Here is an 18,675-nt window from a genome sequence, read left to right as displayed (position 1 = left end):
CTCACTGTGACCCTGTCCTTGGCCAGAGGCCCATCTTCCCCTCTGCCTCCCCACCCACCTCCCAAGTGGAGCTTGATATCCCCAGGTAGAACTTTGGTCAAGGTTTTAGAAATTGCATTAATCTCTGCAGGTTCACTTGATGCCAGAATCTTCAAGAACATCCAACATTACGACACTTAGAGGAAAGGCAAAATGCAATTTGTTCTCCTCCAGTCTGATCTGCTAAGCACTGATTGCCTGAGAAGGGTAAGATAAAGAACCGAGATGAGACAAAAGGAATTACTCTGTACTGTCCCACCAGCCCTCCACAGGCTGGAGCTTTTTCCACATGACAGAGAAAACAGTGTAGGCCGCAAAGTGTCAAAACAGAGAGTATGTACGAAGAGTATGTGACCTGAACCAAGGCAAAAGAAAAAAACAAAAAAGATTCACAGCTGACCGCAGTGTGGTTTCACCAGAAAAATCACAGAATTCCTTCCATAAGCTAAGTAGTGCCAACGCTTGGACTAGAAGGATTTTTTTTCACCCTACTGAGAATCTATCTCCAGCGATGTCTGGAACTAGTCCCCAAACCTTCCAGAGCACAGTAAAAATGAAGACCACGAACTGGGTTCAGAGGCCAAACTGGACAGCAAATGTGTCTTATTCTAGGGGCACGGACTTTTCAAAAAATGTAGAGTTAGCTGCCACTTAAAAACCAGATTTCGGAGTGCCTGGGTGGCTCAGTCGGTTAAGCCTCTCTGCCTTCCGCTCAGGTCATGATCCCAGAGTCCTGGGATTGGATGAGCCCCACATCAGGTTTCCTGCCCCTCCCCCCACTCGTTCTGTCTCTCTCTCTCTCTCACACACACACAAATATATAAAATCTTAAACACACACACACACACACACACATTTCACCTACCCCCACTATACTGGGTGGAATGGTGGCCCCCCAAAAAGATATGTTCACATCCTAACCCCCAGAACCTGGAAGTGTGACCTGATTTGGAAAATGGGTTTTGCAGATGTAATTATGGAGCTAGAGATGAGATCATCCTGGATTATGCCGGTGGGACCTAAATCCAAGGACAAGAGCCCTCATGACAGACAGAAGAGGAGACATGGGGATAAAGAGAGCAGGTGATACTGCTAACAGCCACAGGCCGAGAACATCAGCAGCAACCAGCAGTGGGAAGAGGCAAGGAAGGACTCTCCCCTAGAGCCTTTAGAAGGACCATGGCCCTGCCAACAATGTTTCTGAACTTATGGCCCCCAGAACTAGGAGAGAATGTGTCTGTTGTTTTAAGCCGCGGGATCTCTAGCACTTTGTTACGGCAGCTCTGGCAGAGTGATACACCCACCAAAATTAGTATTTTCAACATTTGTTAACGATAGCAAACAGTGTAGCAAAAATGGCAGTGAGGGCATCACTTTTTAATCTTCTGAGTCCCCGAACACAGAGCTGTTAGGATAGCACCACCAAAACTCACGGACATTTAAAACACGACTAGATGAGTGTGCAGCCCCAAGCCCCCAAACAGGAGCAGGTGGACACAAGTGGGTCACAACCCAGAGGCCTGTATGGTACCAGCAACTGTGTGAGAGGAAGTCAGAAAGCAAAGGGACTTCAAAGTTCTCAAAAATATACCGGGGGGGGGTGGTTCACCCACAAGGAAATCATCTCCTCTGAGAAGGCAGCACCTAGGAGGCCACAGTGAGAGAGAACAGGGGACCTGGGTAGAGTCAGAGAATGTCAGGGTGGCCAAGCCCTATGATGGCCAACTGAACTGAGGCTGCTTCCAGGAAAAAGCCCCTCATCAGGGAAAGACTCCTGGAGCAGAACGCACACCACACACCCATCATGACACAGGCATCACCCAACACGGGTGGTGACCTCATGTCTCATTAGTCTCGCTCATCCCCAGCAAAACCGTGCCTTTGGGAAACTCATTTGGCAGAAAATAGCTGGCTTCACTATTCCGAAAATTGGTTTCAGGAAATTAAAAGGTGGAAGCCTGACTTATATCCCCTGAATGATATTCGGGTTTAAGACCAAAATCCACCCCCTTAAAAAATTCCAATTTCAAACTTCATAAAAAGAATGGACCTCGTTCAGTCTGTCACTGAAGCCTGGTGGGGTCAACCTACCAAGGAAGTGACTGAGCTGCAGGGTGGTAAAGACAATGTGCCCAGCACAGCCGAGTCCCACAAAGCCCAGCAGTACTTGCCCTGAACAGGAAAGCCACTATGTCATTATTCAATCCCTCCTTGGCTAGAACAGATGTTTTCTGTTTTGAAAGTGTATAAAACAAATCATCACTCCTGGTAAATGGCTTCAAGACTGGGTTTTGTTGGCCCATTACGAGACAGAACACAAATCCCCTATGCTGGTGAAGGAGACGATCCAGACAGGGCCACCCTGCGCGTCACTGGCCAGGCTGCGCAGAGAATGAGGACCTCGGCCCCAGGGCTGAGCCGGGGCAAACTCTCTCTTGGGCCAGGGAAAGGGGTATCTTTGTCTAACACACCTAAAACCCTTGACTGCAGGCCAAACCCAGCATGGCGACCGCCCCCTTTTTCTAGCTGGCACAATTAGTGGAAAGGCACTGAGGGGGCTAATGTAGGCCCTCCAGCCAGGTGTCAAACTGAAGAAAAACGTATTACTAAAGAAACCCAATGGAGAGTGTTACTTATTTCTATACTATGGGCTTGCCCCTCAGTTCAGAAGAAGATGCCAGGTCTGAACGTTATTTCTGGCTGTAACCACCGCCTGGTCCCTTGTGGGCACTGAATGTGCCGGCCCTGCGGGGGATACACGGACCGTGCCCTTCTGCACTTTCCTCTTGTCTTCTCCTTCTCGCCCTCCACACTGCTCCCAGCCCTTGGAGAAGACTCCAGAAAGGGGCTCAAGAGCTCAAACAACTTCCCAGCAACTCTTTTCCAGAACCAAGGTTTGAAAATGAAAACAAAGGCAAAGACATGAGCTCCACTAGGTTCAACGATGAGGCTCACTTGGTCATCTTGATCTCAGAGGCTCAATAAATGTTCTGGGGGTAAAAGAAAATTTATTTCAGTTGGCTAAATTAATCATCCACATTGCCATATCTTTGCAGAGTTTCTAGAATATCTAAACCAGTGGTTTTCAATCCTAGCAGTGCACTGGAATTACCTGGGGAGTTTTTAAAACTGGTATGTCACATCCTAGACCAATTAAATAAAAATCTGCGGGTGAGAACCAGGCATCAGTATTTTTCAGAGCTCCCTGGGAAATTCCAATGCACAGCCATGGTTGAGAACCACTGAGCAAAACCACTAGGTATGAAAAAGAACAAGAAATCCCCACTATTTCCAAACTAATTACAGTTGAGTCACCAAAAGGTTATAGAAAATGTTGAAAAAGGTCTGAAAAAAGCCTGAACTCCTTACTAACAGGTAGCCTCTTACTAATAGGTAGCCTAGGACATGCCCCAGAAAATGCTTTGCAGTTACCTAATTTCAACCTTCATGCCTCTGTAGTAAAAAACATATAACATGACTAAACAAAATGTACTTGGTTGTATCAGGGTTCTTCAACTGGGGCTGACAACATATGATGTGAAGGACTGTGGTGTCCCTCACAGGACTTTGGCAATCCCAGTCATACACACGACATGTGGGTAGTCCCCAACTTTGTTTAAAGAAAAAAAAAGACCCCACACTCCCACTGCCCAGGGGCAGAAGTGGGGTGGGCTATACAATCCCTTGAAAACTACTAGATGCTCCCAAGGAGTGAAAATAAGCCTGAGGTCAGAGCATACCCAAATGTGGGAACACAAGACTGCAATGTCCTAAGTGGCTACAAATCAGAAAATTTGAAAGTGAATTCAAAGGCTGAAAGAGATATAATCACATGGCTTTCAAGTATGCATGGTACTCCAAACTAGGCTAACAAAATATTTGGCAGAAGTTCTTAGAAAAGTCTGGCCAGGCAAGAATGATGTGCAACTCCTCTATGACTCAGCCTTCCAAGTGCTCAGCAACACAGTGACCTGTCCCAGGGCAAAATGTGTCCTTTGTCCACTAGACAACTCAATGTCCCCGTTTCCAGACCACCACGCACTTTGTGTTTATTCAACAGTAACTTAAAAAGAATCAACTTGGAGGTCTGGTCCAAATTAAATACACCACTACCAAAAGAAAGGAATTGAGGATGAAAGGGGAGGGGCTGGGATGAAGGCCCAAGTTTCATCTCCCTGCCTCATTTTCTCCCCGAGATCTATTTATAGGCCGCTCCTGGAGAGCTCTGACTCTGACTCTGGCAGCTCCATCCAGATGGCTGAATCCCAAATCCATATACCCAAATGGAACCTGCCTCCTGCCTAACTGCTCACCACACTGGCCCAGTCAAGTGTGAAATCAGACTTGGACTTCTCTACTCCCTCCCCTAGATGTTAATACCCCTGCCACTTAAAATCCCCCATGATGCTCCCCTTGAAGCTTCTCGCACAAATCACCCACCACAGCCTCTCTGTCCCTCCAAACTCACTGGCCAGGCACCCCCACAACAGGCATCACTTCCTCAACCGTGAGATGGGGACACCACTTTGCAGGGTTCCCACTGGGAACCTGGCACCAGTGTTCCTTCCCTCCATCCCTCGTGACCTGGTGCCGCCATGTAACTGGCGCTCCATAAGGCGGACAGCCCCAAGTGTAAGGGCAGTAGAGCAGCTGCCCTCACCCAGGCTGACTAGCCCAAGAAGTCGAGGGACTCATGCTGAATAAACACTTAAGACACCCAGCACCCTGGCAAAAAGGGGGAAAACATACTTCAGTTAGACCCATTCCCACTTCTTTCTTCTATTTTTAGTAATGGCTAAGATCCTGTAACCTCCTTAACAAGGTGAATTCCAATAGCAGCTGCCCTGAGGGAATAAGCAACTCTTACACCCAGAAAAAACCTGTGGACCTCAACTTGCATCTTGGAGTTCTTTTCAACTTCAAACACTTGAGTAAAGAAAACTCAGGACAGAGTGTGTGGCAGCCGCCCCTTGTGCAGGACCATCATAGGACCATCATCTGCCTGCCTCGGGCCAGAGCCACGCTGGCCTCCTCTGCAAAGTCAGGGGGCTGGAACCCGCGAGTCACTCACATTCTAGCAGCATCTGGCTCGTGAAATTAGGAGACAAATTTCTTTTTTTTTTTTAAAGATTTTATTTATTTATTTGACAGAGATAGAGACAGCCAGCGAGAGAGGGAACACAAACAGGGGGAGTGGGAGAGGAAGAAGCAGGCACATAGCAGAGGAGCCTGATGTGGGGCTCGATCCCATAACGCTGGGATCACGCCCTGAGCCGAAGGCAGACGCTCAACCGCTGTGTCACCCAGGCGCCCCAGGAGACAAATTTCTATCCTTGCCAAGCATATCTTTAATTATGAGGACTGGAAATGCCACACCTCCCCACCAAGCCCCTGTCCCGTTACTTTGCTTCCCAGTTCTCCCCCACGATGGCTCAAGCTAGTCCACGGCCAAGGGGTTGATCATTCCAGTCATTGCACCTTTCCCAAGTGGTGGAGCCCAACGCCTGGCCTCCTTCCAGCTCGCCCCTCCTCCACAGACCCCGGTGCCCTTAGCTCTCCTTGATCCTCTGATCCTGCTGGGTCAGCCTCCCCCTCCCCCTTTCCCTCCAGGTCAGGGGCCACCCCCACACCCCCTCCTCCTTCCTGAGAGCAGGACTGCCCTAATGGGGAGTGGCAACACATACAGCAGCAGCTCACAGCAAGGGGAAGCATCAACGCAGGCATCCTTCCCCCAAACCCGAGACACTCTGGTGTCAGAGAAGCGAAGAGGCAGGTTTGGGTTGTGTGGTTTCCCTTCACACATAAACCAGCTTTGGGGTTACCCTGATAGGCTCCTAAATCTAAAGAGGAAGAAAGGGAAACTGGACTCCAACACAGTTTGAAGCCATTCAAGCACCTGCTCTAAACACCCACTCAGATGTCCTAATCTTGACAGTGGTGGTGGTTACATACATGACTGTATGCATTGGTCGAAACTCAGAACTGTACACAAAATTTCCTCGACATAAATTATATCAAGTTTTTAAAAAATCTATTCCAGGGATGCCTGGGTGGCTCAGTCGGTTAAGTGTCTGCCTTCAGCTCGGGCCATGATCCCAGGGTCCTGGAATCGAGTCCCACAGCAGGCTCCTTGCTCAGCAGGGAGCCTGCTTCTCCCTCTGCCTGCTGCTCCCCCTTCTTGTGTGTGAGCTCTCTCTCTGACAAATACATAAAATCTTAAAAAAAAAAAAATTCCAGAGTTATTCCAGAGTTACCACCACCTTCGGCAATAACTGCCCTGAGAAAAACAAAATAGCACAGCATTCCTCATGGGCTCCCTCTCACCCACACGGGTGCTCACAAGTGCCTAAAGGTGTGTGAACATCTTTTGAACTCACTTGGGATATGCTAGGTGTTATCAAAAACATCAGTGTTGATAGACAGCAAATCCAGATTACCGGGATCAAGTGATATACAGAGAAAGCCTTCATATTTCACAATTAAAGAGCTTAACACGGGGCGCCTGGGTGGCANTGAGAAAAACAAAATAGCACAGCATTCCTCATGGGCTCCCTCTCACCCACACGGGTGCTCACAAGTGCCTAAAGGTGTGTGAACATCTTTTGAACTCACTTGGGATATGCTAGGTGTTATCAAAAACATCAGTGTTGATAGACAGCAAATCCAGATTACCGGGATCAAGTGATATACAGAGAAAGCCTTCATATTTCACAATTAAAGCTTAACACTTAAAATTAGGTTAAAATTTTTTTACTTTTAAATTTTAACAAAGGGTCTGTGTATTGGGAGACATCTCAGGCATTCAGAAAGCTAATAAACTCCCAGAGATTAAAGCGAAGGTCAAGCAGGTGGTTCCTTGGGCTATCTTACTAGGACAGCTTTGTCTTCAATTCCCACATCCAGTTCTTTTTACAACAGCTGCAAGATGATTAATCTCATCACACAACACCCAAGACAACAGCAACGTTCAGAGCAGCAGGTTTCACAATAATCAAAATGTGGAAACCCAAATTGTCCATCAAGCTATAACTGGAGAAGCAAACTATGGTCTATCCATACCATGGACTATTTATTCAGCCACAAAAGGAATGCAGTACTGATATATGCTACCACATGGATGGCATGATGCTAAGTGAAAGAAGCCAGTCACAAAGGATCACATGTTGTAGGATTCCATTTATATGACAGAGCCAGAAAGGGCAAATCACTAGACATAAAAAGCAAATTAGTGCATGCCAGGGACTGGGAGGAACGGGAGGCTACGAGGAATGGGGATGATGGCTAAGGGGTATAGGTTTCTTTCCAGGGTGATGAAAATGTACTAAAATTGTGGTGATGGTCGCCCAACTCTGAATGTACTGAAAATTATTTGACTGTATACTTAAAATGGGGGAACGGTGTGGCACAGGAGTCATCTCAATAAATCTGTCCCCCAAAATCCAAGCATATAAGCTGCACTTTTAGATTCTCAGTTACTGTGAGGTAATGAAGGCAACAGAAAGTTCCGGAAGTGGGCTGCTCCCCTTCAAGCAACCATAAGCCAGGCCCTGGGCACCAGCTTAAAGGGGCTGGGAGGGGCAGTCTCCTCTAGCCATCATCCCCCCCCACCTGTCACGGAGTAACAGGTGTTCGAATAGCTGCTGTGTGCAGGCACTGTCCCAGGCACTGGACATGGCTTTCATGCCACAAATGCACCCCTGCAGCCAGGCTCAGTGCCTCAGCTCAATCACAGTGGCAATGTACAGTGTGGCCAGTACAGTTAATAACTGGGTAGCATATACTTGCAAGTTGCCCGGAGAGTGGATCTTATGTTCTTATCACAAAGAAAATAATTATTTAACTATGCGTGGTGACAGATCTTAACTAGACTTCCTGTGATGATCATTTCACAAGATATACAAATATCAAATCATTATGTTGTACACCTAAATGTAATGCTTTATGTCCGTTATGTATTTCAATAAAAAAAGATTCCTTTAAATTTAAAAATCACACCAATGAGGTGGAGCCACAAAACAGAAAGGGACATATGACAATTTGGAGGGCTTGTTTTCAGAGCACAGTTTCTCTTTTTTTCTCCCTTTGAGAAAGAGTGAGAACCGCGCGCACGCGAGCGCGGTGTGCATGACAGCGAGGAGAGGGTCAGAGGCAGAGGGAGAGAGAGAATCCCAAGCCGACTCCCTGCTGAGTGCAGAGCCAGATACAGGGCTCGATCTCACAACCCGGAGAAATCAGACCCAAGCTGAAATCAAGAGTCGGACACTTAACCAACTGAGCCACGCAGGCGCCCCCAGAGCACTTTCTGATGTTCGTACAGAAGAACTACCAAGCCAGGAAAAATCAGCTACAGAAAGAACGAAAAAGACCTACTGACATTGGATTGACAGCCATACAACACAAAACAGAAATAACACCCAAGCTCTTTTCATGCAAGTGTGCATTAAAGAAAACCACATGGGACTGTTTACAGTACCAGCCACAGGGACTATTTCTTAAAACTCACATTACAGTACCCTTGCCATACTGTAAATGTGTTGCTAATTATTTCACTGGCCTGCCTTCCCTTTCCCACTGCAAGAGAACAGTTAGAAAGGCATTTCCCGTCACCCCCAACACCTACTGGAAAGGGGCAGGAGCCTCACTCTACTTTAATATAACCATCTAGGTCTCTCCATGAGCCAATCTCCTTATGACATTAAAGAAGGGCTCATAAAAGTAGAATTTATGAGACACAATCCTAACCCCTCTTTAGTCTGGAACCCAAACAGTAATGCAATGCTGTACCCTCTTCTTCCTGGTAAACCCATTTCCCCCACAAGACTAGGAGTCTTCAAAGCAGCCACAACCCACAAGCCTCAGTCAGCAGAGAGGGAGGCACCTCCGTGGAGTGCTCAAGCTATGCAGTCCCCACGTTCTGACCTAGTCCACATGGGAGGCTAACCAAGAGTTATAAAGAAAGGCACAGAAAGGGGAGATAATGCAAAAGCCTGGCTTTCACTTGGGGAGAGGATAACGAATTGTGGCCATGAGATGCTGGACATCTGGCCACCTGAACCCTCCCAGAAGGCATCATTTGAGCAACATAAGGCATGCCTCGACTCCACGTGTTCAAGATCCACGTTTCCAGAAGAGGAAGGAGGAAACTTGGGCTACAGCTGTGGAGGAGAGCAGAAGACCACCAAGGCAGAGGACACTGAAGAGGCCAGGACCACAGAAAGCCCTCTCTGGGCATTGTACTCAACCCAATAGGAAGAAGTCCAAGAAATGAGGTGAAACCAGACCTGGAAGCAGCAAAAAAGGGATGAGCAAGGTCGTAAGAGGGGACTGGTAGGGTCTGAGGTTAGAGGACAGGAGAAGACCTAAGACAACTGGACCAGGAAAAATAACCAGCCCTCAGACGTTTAGTTCACAACCGCCATCCACAGTCCACTGGGAGGAGTGAAAATCACCCCAGCTGCCAACTGCCACCTCCCCTTCATCTCACAAAGCAGTGGGATGAAAAGAGGTTACAGGCTGCCCAAGGTCAGATGGCAATGGTTTCCTTCAGCTCCATGCAGAAAAAAAGCAGCTTTCTTTCCCAAAGTAGAAACTGTGGGATCCCCACTTGTATTGTCCAGGAGCACTTAACCAGTATCATGAACATCCAGCTCTCTTCCCACTGACTTTAGGTGGGCAGAATGCCTTACAGGGTCAGATCTAGTAACCATTTGTGTTTCTGCAAACAATTCTAGGGTTTGTACCAAGCTTCCACGCCAAATCAACAATGAAACAGTATTTCCAGAGATAAAGCAGTTTGGACTTTGTGTCGTCAAAAACCACATTTTTATCAGAACTCTGGCACCTCTTCTTCCAGCTTTGGCCAAGGCAGACTCAGCTAAGTCAACATTCAGGACTGTGCGCTTCAGAATGAACCTCCAAGGAGATTACTCAGCACCCAGGAAGTACTGGAAAGTTAAGTGCCACAGAGATGAAAGTCAAAGGACACAAGTCAAAACTCCCCGTACAGAGGGAGGAGTGTATACTATAATGGATTCCAGATGAGAAAAAGCCCATGTGGGGGCCTGGGAATCTGTACCTGAATATTTTTCCAGATGGTTCTTAAGGCAAGCCACTGGACTTAGATGGTCTGAAGGCATGGGTGGACAAACTTGTTCCTTAAAGGGCCACACAGTAAAGATTTCAGGACTTGCAGGCCAAATCATGGCTCTGTCAGCCACCAGGAGGCCATACAAAGGAGGCCAGAAGAACAGGATGTGGCCCAAGGGCCCAAGTTTGTTGACCCCTGGTCTAAGGTCTTTTCCAGCTCTAAATTCCTAACCAACAGGCATAGGGACACTCAGCTGTAATTCTACAACCTGAATTTCCAGAAGTGACATTCTTAGCATTTGGGACTAGAATAATCTGAGGAATACTTCCTCCATGCAAGTTAGCAATTTATTAAATGCGGGGGGGGGCGTGGGGAATAACAGCTAATAACCTGTATAACTAGGACCCCTGTAGACACCAAAAGGATAATAAAGAAATCCTATAAACAACTCCACACATAAAGTTAGCCACTTAAAAGAAAATGGGCCAATTCCTCAAAAAACACAAACTACCACAATTCACCAATATGAAGTAATCTGAATAGCCCTATAACTATCAAAGAAATTGAATTTGTAATTTAAAAACTCCCAAAATAGAAATCTTGAGGTCCAGATGGGTTTCACTGGAAAGTTCTATCAAACATTTAAAGAATAACACCAATTCTATACAAAATCTGTTGCAGAAAACAGAAAAGGAATGCCTGATTCATTTTATGAAACCATTGTCCTAATACCAAAACCAGAAAAAGACAGTCCACAAAGAGAAACCTACAGACCAGTATCCCTCATAATATATAAACACAAAAATCCTTTGCAAATCCTTAACAAGTAAGAATTCAGCAATAGGGGCGCCTGGGTGGCTCAGTCAGTTAAGCCTCTGCCTAAGCCTCTGCCTTCAGCTCAGGTCATGATCCCAGGGTCCTGGGACTGAGTCCCAAGTCAGGCTCCCTGCTTCTCCCTCTGCTGTTTCCCTGCTTGTGCTCTCTCTCTGTCAAATACATAAATAAAATCTTTTAAAAAAAAATCTGCTTTCATTTAAAGAGCTTCTTTAAATAAAGACCAACCTTTAAATCACATGCCAATGCATTATTTTCTGCCTCTTCTTTGGCCAGCAGAACTTTCCTTACCTTTCAGTAAATGAAATTCACCCCTCTTTATAACTGAGCATCTTTATCCACTGGCACAATCTCAAAGTACTCAGCCCTAAGTATTGCAATTAGTGTTAAGTGTTTTATGTATCATTTGACACTCTTCCAAACATTTTATTGGACATCCCACCCAATAACACAGTGTGTGGGATTTTGGTATCATTAGCGCCTTCATGCAGAGGTAGAAATTAAGGCGCATGTGAAACTACCCGGAGGGTCATCTAAAAGATGCTGCTGGTACTTAGCAGCTCCTTTTGGGTTTGCTGCTTAGCACAGAAACGCATCCGATCCCAAGTACGGCCACTAGCTCAGTGGCTCCTTCCGGAACACAGATGACAGTATCAGTTTAATGAAATCCAGGCCCACCACAACTTAGAAGGGCCCCAGAGTTGTTTTTCCTGGGGTCTGGATAAGTGCCTAGTTGTAAGGGTTTCAAAGAGCATTTGTGCAACGGTTTACATACTTGGTTTAAAGATTCAATTGAGGAGGTTTCCCGACTCTTCAAAAGAACTGAGCCTGGAAGTAAACTCCCATGAAATGGTGGCTGGCGCAGCAGCACGCGGCAGCAGGCCTGGGTTACAACCGCCGGAGGAAAACGCGTGCAGTGTGCGGGACAAGGGAAACTCGACTCACTACCAGCTTTCCTGAACACGCTTTTAAACAGATGCCCAACCACATTCCAGTAACTTTCTAACTGATCCTTATCTGCCAAGGATTAGTACGACCGACCGCATCGGGTCACCATCTCAATTCAAATTATAAAGCTGTCATTCTGGAATCTTACCGGGGTCCCAAGTGTGACACCAACAGCTCTAACTTGTCCAAGCTCCAAGCCCCTGGCACTTCAGTTGTCTCCCAACAAGGTAACAAAGGCCTGAGCGGTCATTCAGATACAGCCCATTCTCATGACACAGATCAGATGCAAGGAAGATTTCCAAACTGGTAACTCCTCCACTGCAAAACCTTCCATTATGTGTAGATGACTTCCTCACGCTCTAAATACCGGTTAACATCTTAAATATTTTTTCAGTTTCCAATCTGAGAAGTTAGGAACATTCTATTTTTATTTGCTTCTCTCCTTGTTAGGTTGAACACCTTTACGTATACCTCTATTGCCACTTTATGTTTTTCTTTCTTACATTACCTAATCGTAAGATTTTGTTTTTAAGGGTACACCAGTTTCTATTCATAAGACCTTCTGGTTTGCTGTTTGTTAAAAATATTAAATTGTTGCCACACATGATACATACATTTTCTATCTTGTCTTATTTTAACCAACGTAAAAGCACCTTTTCCCCTCACACACACACTCTCACTCTCTCTCTCTCTCTCTCTCACACACACACACACACACACACACACACAGCAAAGTGTCTACTAGCTGGTTGTGAAGCCGGCAAATGCTATCCTGAAGAAATGTCACATGCAGGGCTTCAGATTACTTGAAAATGCACCTCTCATTAGCTGGAGTAGAGACTGTTCCTAATGCCTGGATGATGGAGTCAATTTCTTAAACAGCTGTTATCCCTTCCACAGCACTTAAAATAACGACAGAGAACGACCAAATAACTAGATGAGGCTTCTTGAGATAAAGCACAAACTCATTTTACCATACGCTACCTCTACAGGTTTAAAGAAATGGGTGTAACTTTGGAACTACACTCTAAAAAGATTCATTATGGTTTATACAATTTTTTAATGGCAAGCTCACAAAACTAATTCCCAGCAATGTGCAATTACTCAGCCTGGAGTAAAATACAGCTTGATTAGTGCAATTAAGAATCTTTTGCAGAGTCGGGGGAAAGAGAATTAAAAAAAACAAAAAAACAAAAAACAAAGCAAACGAGTGTGCCAAATGAAGGAGATTCCATTGAGACGTCCACCAAACAGTCCGTAAAACATTTGCAAACAGCATTCAAGTAAGAGAGACTACCTGAAGGACGAAAAATGCCTTCCCCAGAGCTGTTAAGTTCTGAGTCTGGGTGCCTCCCAGCTACTTGGAAGCACAGGGAGTGTGAGAGTCAAATGTGTGCTGGGGGAGGGACAGCTGGGCAGAAACGGCCCCCTGGAAGGGCTGACTAGAAGTTTCGACTTTAGTCACATGGTGATGAGGACACACAGGAGGCTTTTTAAATGAGGAAAGGGACAGGAATCTGTTGAGTTTGTGGTGATCGAGCCCTTCCCCAAAATGGAGACAACACTGGAAGACTGTACCCAAGAAGCGCGGCCACGAGAAAGGTGAGCAAGGAATCTGAAAGCGTAGCAGGCACAGTCCGCAGGACTTAAGGACTGGCTGCCTGGGGTAGGGGGACGCCCCACGTTCCTGATACAAGGTTTTTTTGTTTTTAATGAGGATCCTACTATACTGATTCTCATACTTAATTAGCATCAGAATTACTGGGAGGAAGCTGGTTAAAAATGCAAATTCCAGAAACTCCCCCCAGCCCAGACTGTAATTCAGTCTATCTAGAAAAGGACCCAATCAAGTATTTCCCCCTTCCCAGGCATCAGACCCCTTAAGGCTTCATTGTTAGAGCGGGTTTGTAGGGCGGGGGGGTGTTGTTATCACAATGGTAGATAAAGTGTTACGACAAGGGATGATAATGCTGAGACAAAGGGGAAAGCTTTTTCTCCTCTTGAACAAAACACTAGATGCGATCAAAACTGGGTTTTTTAGGTTTTGTGCTTATAGCTACGAATCGCACAAAGACAATATGCTTCTACCAGAAAGCAGCTCAACAAATACACAGAAAGAGTGGGAGCTCTGAGGATGGGAGAATGGCTCAGGGAATCAGGGAGGGAGGGTCACCAGAAGCCACAGGCTCAGCAGTATACGAAGTGCTGGCCCAGCCCTCTGCTCCCAGGGTAAACCTTGGAGGAAGTTTAAGGCCCACCCTCCCTCTATGACTATTGATTTATGCATAATGGAGACCCAAAAAGAACTACGGAAATTCTGCTGATGATCTGCCATCTGCATTACAGCATCGGCTTAGCTAGAACTTAGTCGGGGATGCTCTGCCCCAGCACTACTGACATCTTGAGGTGTCAACACTGTGGGGGGCTGTCCTGTGCAATGGAGGGTGTGGAGCAAGTACCCCTGACCTACAAAATGCTAGTAGCACCTCCCCACTTATGATCACCAAAAATGTCCCCAGATACTGCCAAATGTCCCCAGGAAAGGGGAGGAAGGGAGGCAGGGTCTTTGAGAATCACTGCCTTAAACTAAGAGGCTTCGCAGTCGTGGAATTAACAAAGGCCTTGCAATCAAACAGACAAAGCTTTGAATCCCAGCTACCCCATTTATAAGGTGAAAAGCTTCAATGGGCCTATTTATTCATCTTTAAAATGGGGATAACAGGACCTACCAGGGGGTTGTTGTGAGGATTACGTAAAATAACGTGTAATGCGCTTAGGGCAATGCCTAGCCCAGGAGGCAACTAATAAATACCGGCTTTTATGTTTTCAAAGAGATGTCTGTCTTGAAGAGGAACCAGGGACATTTACTTACAGCTCTGGCCTTGAGTGGAAACCTACTCGGCCTAAAAGAAACAATATACAGAAAAGGCACTCTCCCTTCCCTCTCCACATAGGGGGTCTGAACCAGGGGGTCCATGGACTCCCCAGGGGCCAGTGGATACAATTCAGGGGGGTCTGTGAACTCAGATGGGGAAAAAAATACACATTCTTATTTTCACTAATTGATATTTAGCATTTTCTTCAGTTATGCTTGTAAAACCACACCTCAACTATGGCAGCTAACATCACCAATAAAATCACAGCTTTTTCTTACATCACAGCTGCAATAAGATTTTCTCAGCTCTACTTCAAAATTAAGGAAGTTACTAGGCCTGATGCTAGATCATGTTATTTAACGTGATACTGAAGAAGCACATATTACTATGCTACATATTTGGGATTTTTTTTATTTTGAAAATTGTATTTTAAAGTAATTGGATTACTTTATGCATTTAAAGTTCTTAATCCAAGGGGCGCCTGGGTGGCTCAGTCTGTTAAGCATCTGATTCGATTTCGGCTCAAGTCACCATCTCAGGGTTGTGAGATGGAGCCCCGATTCTGGCTCACGCGCTGGGCATGGAGACTGCTTAAAATTCTCCCCCCCTCTTCCCCTCCCCATTGCACTACCCCCCGCCAAAAAAGTAAAATTCTTACTCTGAGCTCCACAGTCTTCCTCGATGAGGGTCAAAGGAACAAAATAAGAACCCCTTATCCTAAACCTCTCTGGCGAAGCCCAATTCCCAAGCAGCCTTCTATTAATTTATTAAACAAGATCTTGGTTATAACACTACTTTCTGAATTGGAGTAACACAAATCACTTTGTTTCCCCTCATCAACTATAGATCAGCGGTCCACAACCTGAACGTAACAACATCAGGCAGGTTTCCTCAATCAGGACCCGTAAATGTGTGCCTCGTTTTACCCGAGGGTACCTGAACTAGCTTTCCATCTTGACCACATCATCAATTAGGTCCATTTTAACCAGCACTTATCCAAAACATCTATGATGTACCAGAATTGTGTCCAAGATACAGACACTGGAGGTCAGTCTTTGAAGATACCCCCAGCCCAGGGTAAGAAATGAGACATGGAGAGGACGACTGCTAGACCTTTTGAGGGCTGAGTGGCCAGAGACTGTTTGCTCTAACAGGGCAGGCAGAGGCCGTGTGTACCACACTCCCCTCTGGCTCCCCACCGGCTTGCTGCCTAGCGTATATGACTAGGAACAAATCATGTGTCCTCCACCAGCCCAGAGATACGCAAACCATACAAACATGAGACATGTTTATTCTTGTTAGCCTCCACTGAGAAATCGACAAAATGTTTTCTGGATTCAAGAGTGCTCAGAATCCAATACACTTCACTTATGAGATGACCAAAAATGAGGTTTTGTTTTTTTAGCAAAAATTAAAATTTCCTGAGTTATGTCATCAGCCACAACACTAAACGGGCACCACCAGGCCCAACCTATAATTGCCCTTAGTGGCCCAGTGGCTGCTGGGTACTAGCTGGCGAGCACTGGTAACTACGTTATATGGAATCGCAGCATAATAACATAACTAAGTGGTTCAAGTTTAATTCCATTAAAATCACATCATGGAACTGGAGCATTAGGAAGGATTACTGACAAATGGGAAAAAGAACATGAATCCAGGCTCCACAGGCATTTGACTCACCCTTGAGTCACATCCAGTACTCACTATGCCAAGACTAATGCCTTTCGACTCATTATTATCAATTAAAATAAATGTTTTTGGAGACCTCACACACAGGTGGTAGATTTCTTACCAAGTGCCCCTAAATGAAAATTAGATGTAGACATGTGACAGCAAGGGTGACATGTCTCCCCCAAATTAAGCGATGGGGGAACATAGTAAGAATCAGAGTTCTCGGGGCACCTGTGTGGCTCAGTCGGTTAAGCCTTTGCCTTTGGCTCAGGTCATGATCCCGGCTCAGGTCATGATCCCCAGGCCCTGGGGCCCCGGGATCGAGTCCTGGACTGGGCCCCCTGCTCAGCGGGGAGCCTGCTTCTCCCTCTACCCTTCCCCCCTGCTCCTGATCTCTCTCTCTCTCACGCTCTCTCTCAAATGAGTAAATAAAATCATTAAAAAATGTTTTTAAAAAAAGATTAACAGGCTGAGAATTAAGGATAATTGGCTGGAAATTTTTTTTAATTTTCTCCTTGCCCAACTAAATTATTTAGATGCCACTTCCACGCCTTGCCAGCTTAGAACCTTCCAGTTTCTCCTGCTCCCCTCTAAACCGTGCGTCTACGGTCCTCTCCCTCTAGCCACTGTCAGTCCCAAGTGTTATAAAGTTCTCTTGCTTGGGGCACAAGGCTGGCTCAGTCTGGAAAGCATGTGACTCTTGATCTCCGGGTCGTGGGTTCAAGCCCCGAGCTGGGTACAGAGATTACTTAATTAAAAAAAAGTAGGGGCACCTGGGTGGCTCAGTTGGTTAAGTGTCTGCCTTCGGATCTGATCTTGATCCCAGCGTCCTGGGACAGACAGCCAAGCCGGGCTCCCTGCAGCGGGGAGTCTGGTTCTCCCTCTGCGCTTGTGTGCACTCTCTCAAATAAATAAATCAAATCTTTTTTAAAAATTAAAAAAAAATAAAGTTCTCTTGCTTTTTCTTCATAGAGTGAAGGTTCCCCCGCACTTTGAGAGCGGAACACAGAAGCCCATTGTGAGCCATCATTTCAACACACCACACTTGAATTAAGCTGAAAGCTGTTTCAGGCTTCAGGCACCGACACAGACTGAGATAAGTGCCAGAATCTTCCAGCCTCATCCTAAGATTACCCTCCTTAGAGCCTAGAAAACCCATGTTCAGTAAGTACAGGTCAATGTTCACATATGCTTCCAACAAGGGACACTTCCTAGACTAACCTCTTAGCAGCTGGGTGCCTGAACCACTAGTTTTTCCTAAATTCAGTATGCAAGAACCCTCCCTAACCACTAATCCCTGAAGTTGGCAGGGTAATTACTCAACAAAACCTTAGCCATCTCACACCAAACACTAGCTGCACGCCCCAATCACCATTTTATCTCCTGACTCTCCCAGTCTCTCCCTTCTCTCTATCCTCAACCAAGAAATGTAGGAACTAAAAAATGCTTTTTCTCAAGTCACTTCCCAACCACCGAATACACTGACATTACTTAAGAACCTTGTAGTTTTTCAGGACAACTCCCTTAAAATTACACACTATGAAGTGTGCACCGTCCTTCCATTTTTTATTTTTTATTTTTTTATTTTTTAACGACGGGGAGGATAATAGAAAGGTTGAGACCTAAGGCCAAAGTCCCATGCAGAGCCAATCAAGAAAGACAAGATGCATACCTAGGTCTTGCTTCAAATCCTCAAAGTTGTGTTTTTTGTTTTAATTAAATCTTTGCCTTCGGAGAGCCTTTAAGCTTGGGGGAGAAAATGCAAAATGAGTTTTCAGAATTTCAAAAAAGGAGAAGAGAAAAAGAGAAAGTGAGAAAGTCAAGGTTTTAAGTAGGAACAGAAAAGGTTGCCCTATCCAACTCGAGGAAAACGGTGAAAACGCAAGACATGGAGGAGACGCTCCAAGTGGGATGTACGGGAAGCGCAGATTCAAGTCTGCAGCACTTACAGGTTTAAAAGCCACCAGAAAAAAAGGCTGGCAGTCGTACCCCTCCCCCCCCCACGTTAGAAACACCCAGAGTACTAAGCATGCAAAATACCCTTCCCCTTCGTAATTCCTGCACACAGTTCCGACTTTTCAGCCCACCTTTCTGGACGGCTGTGTTCCGAGCCTCCACGACTCGGGGAGTTATAGTTCCCGCGCCCAGAGCCCACCCCCCCCATAATCATCGTTTCCTTTCCCGTCCCCCGTCCCTTTCCGCGGGACCCGTCTCCTACGG

At 46.0% G+C, this 18,675-nt stretch overlaps 1 long non-coding RNA gene across 1 annotated transcript in view; it reads left to right on the top strand.

Annotated features, from left to right (window-relative positions):
* The first annotated feature begins 13,427 nt into the window (after nt 1-13,427).
* Nucleotides 13,428-18,675, top strand: part of LOC109491232 — a 9,595-nt gene continuing 4,347 nt past the window's right edge. The window contains exon 1 of the long non-coding RNA XR_002144578.2: nt 13,428-13,510. This is a non-coding gene — a long non-coding RNA (uncharacterized LOC109491232). The remainder of the gene's footprint in view (nt 13,511-18,675) is intronic.

Source organism: Ailuropoda melanoleuca, chromosome X, assembly GCF_002007445.2.
Source record: "Ailuropoda melanoleuca isolate Jingjing chromosome X, ASM200744v2, whole genome shotgun sequence".
Taxonomy (NCBI): domain Eukaryota; kingdom Metazoa; phylum Chordata; class Mammalia; order Carnivora; family Ursidae; genus Ailuropoda; species Ailuropoda melanoleuca.
This window is presented reverse-complemented; position numbering and strand designations above follow the sequence as displayed.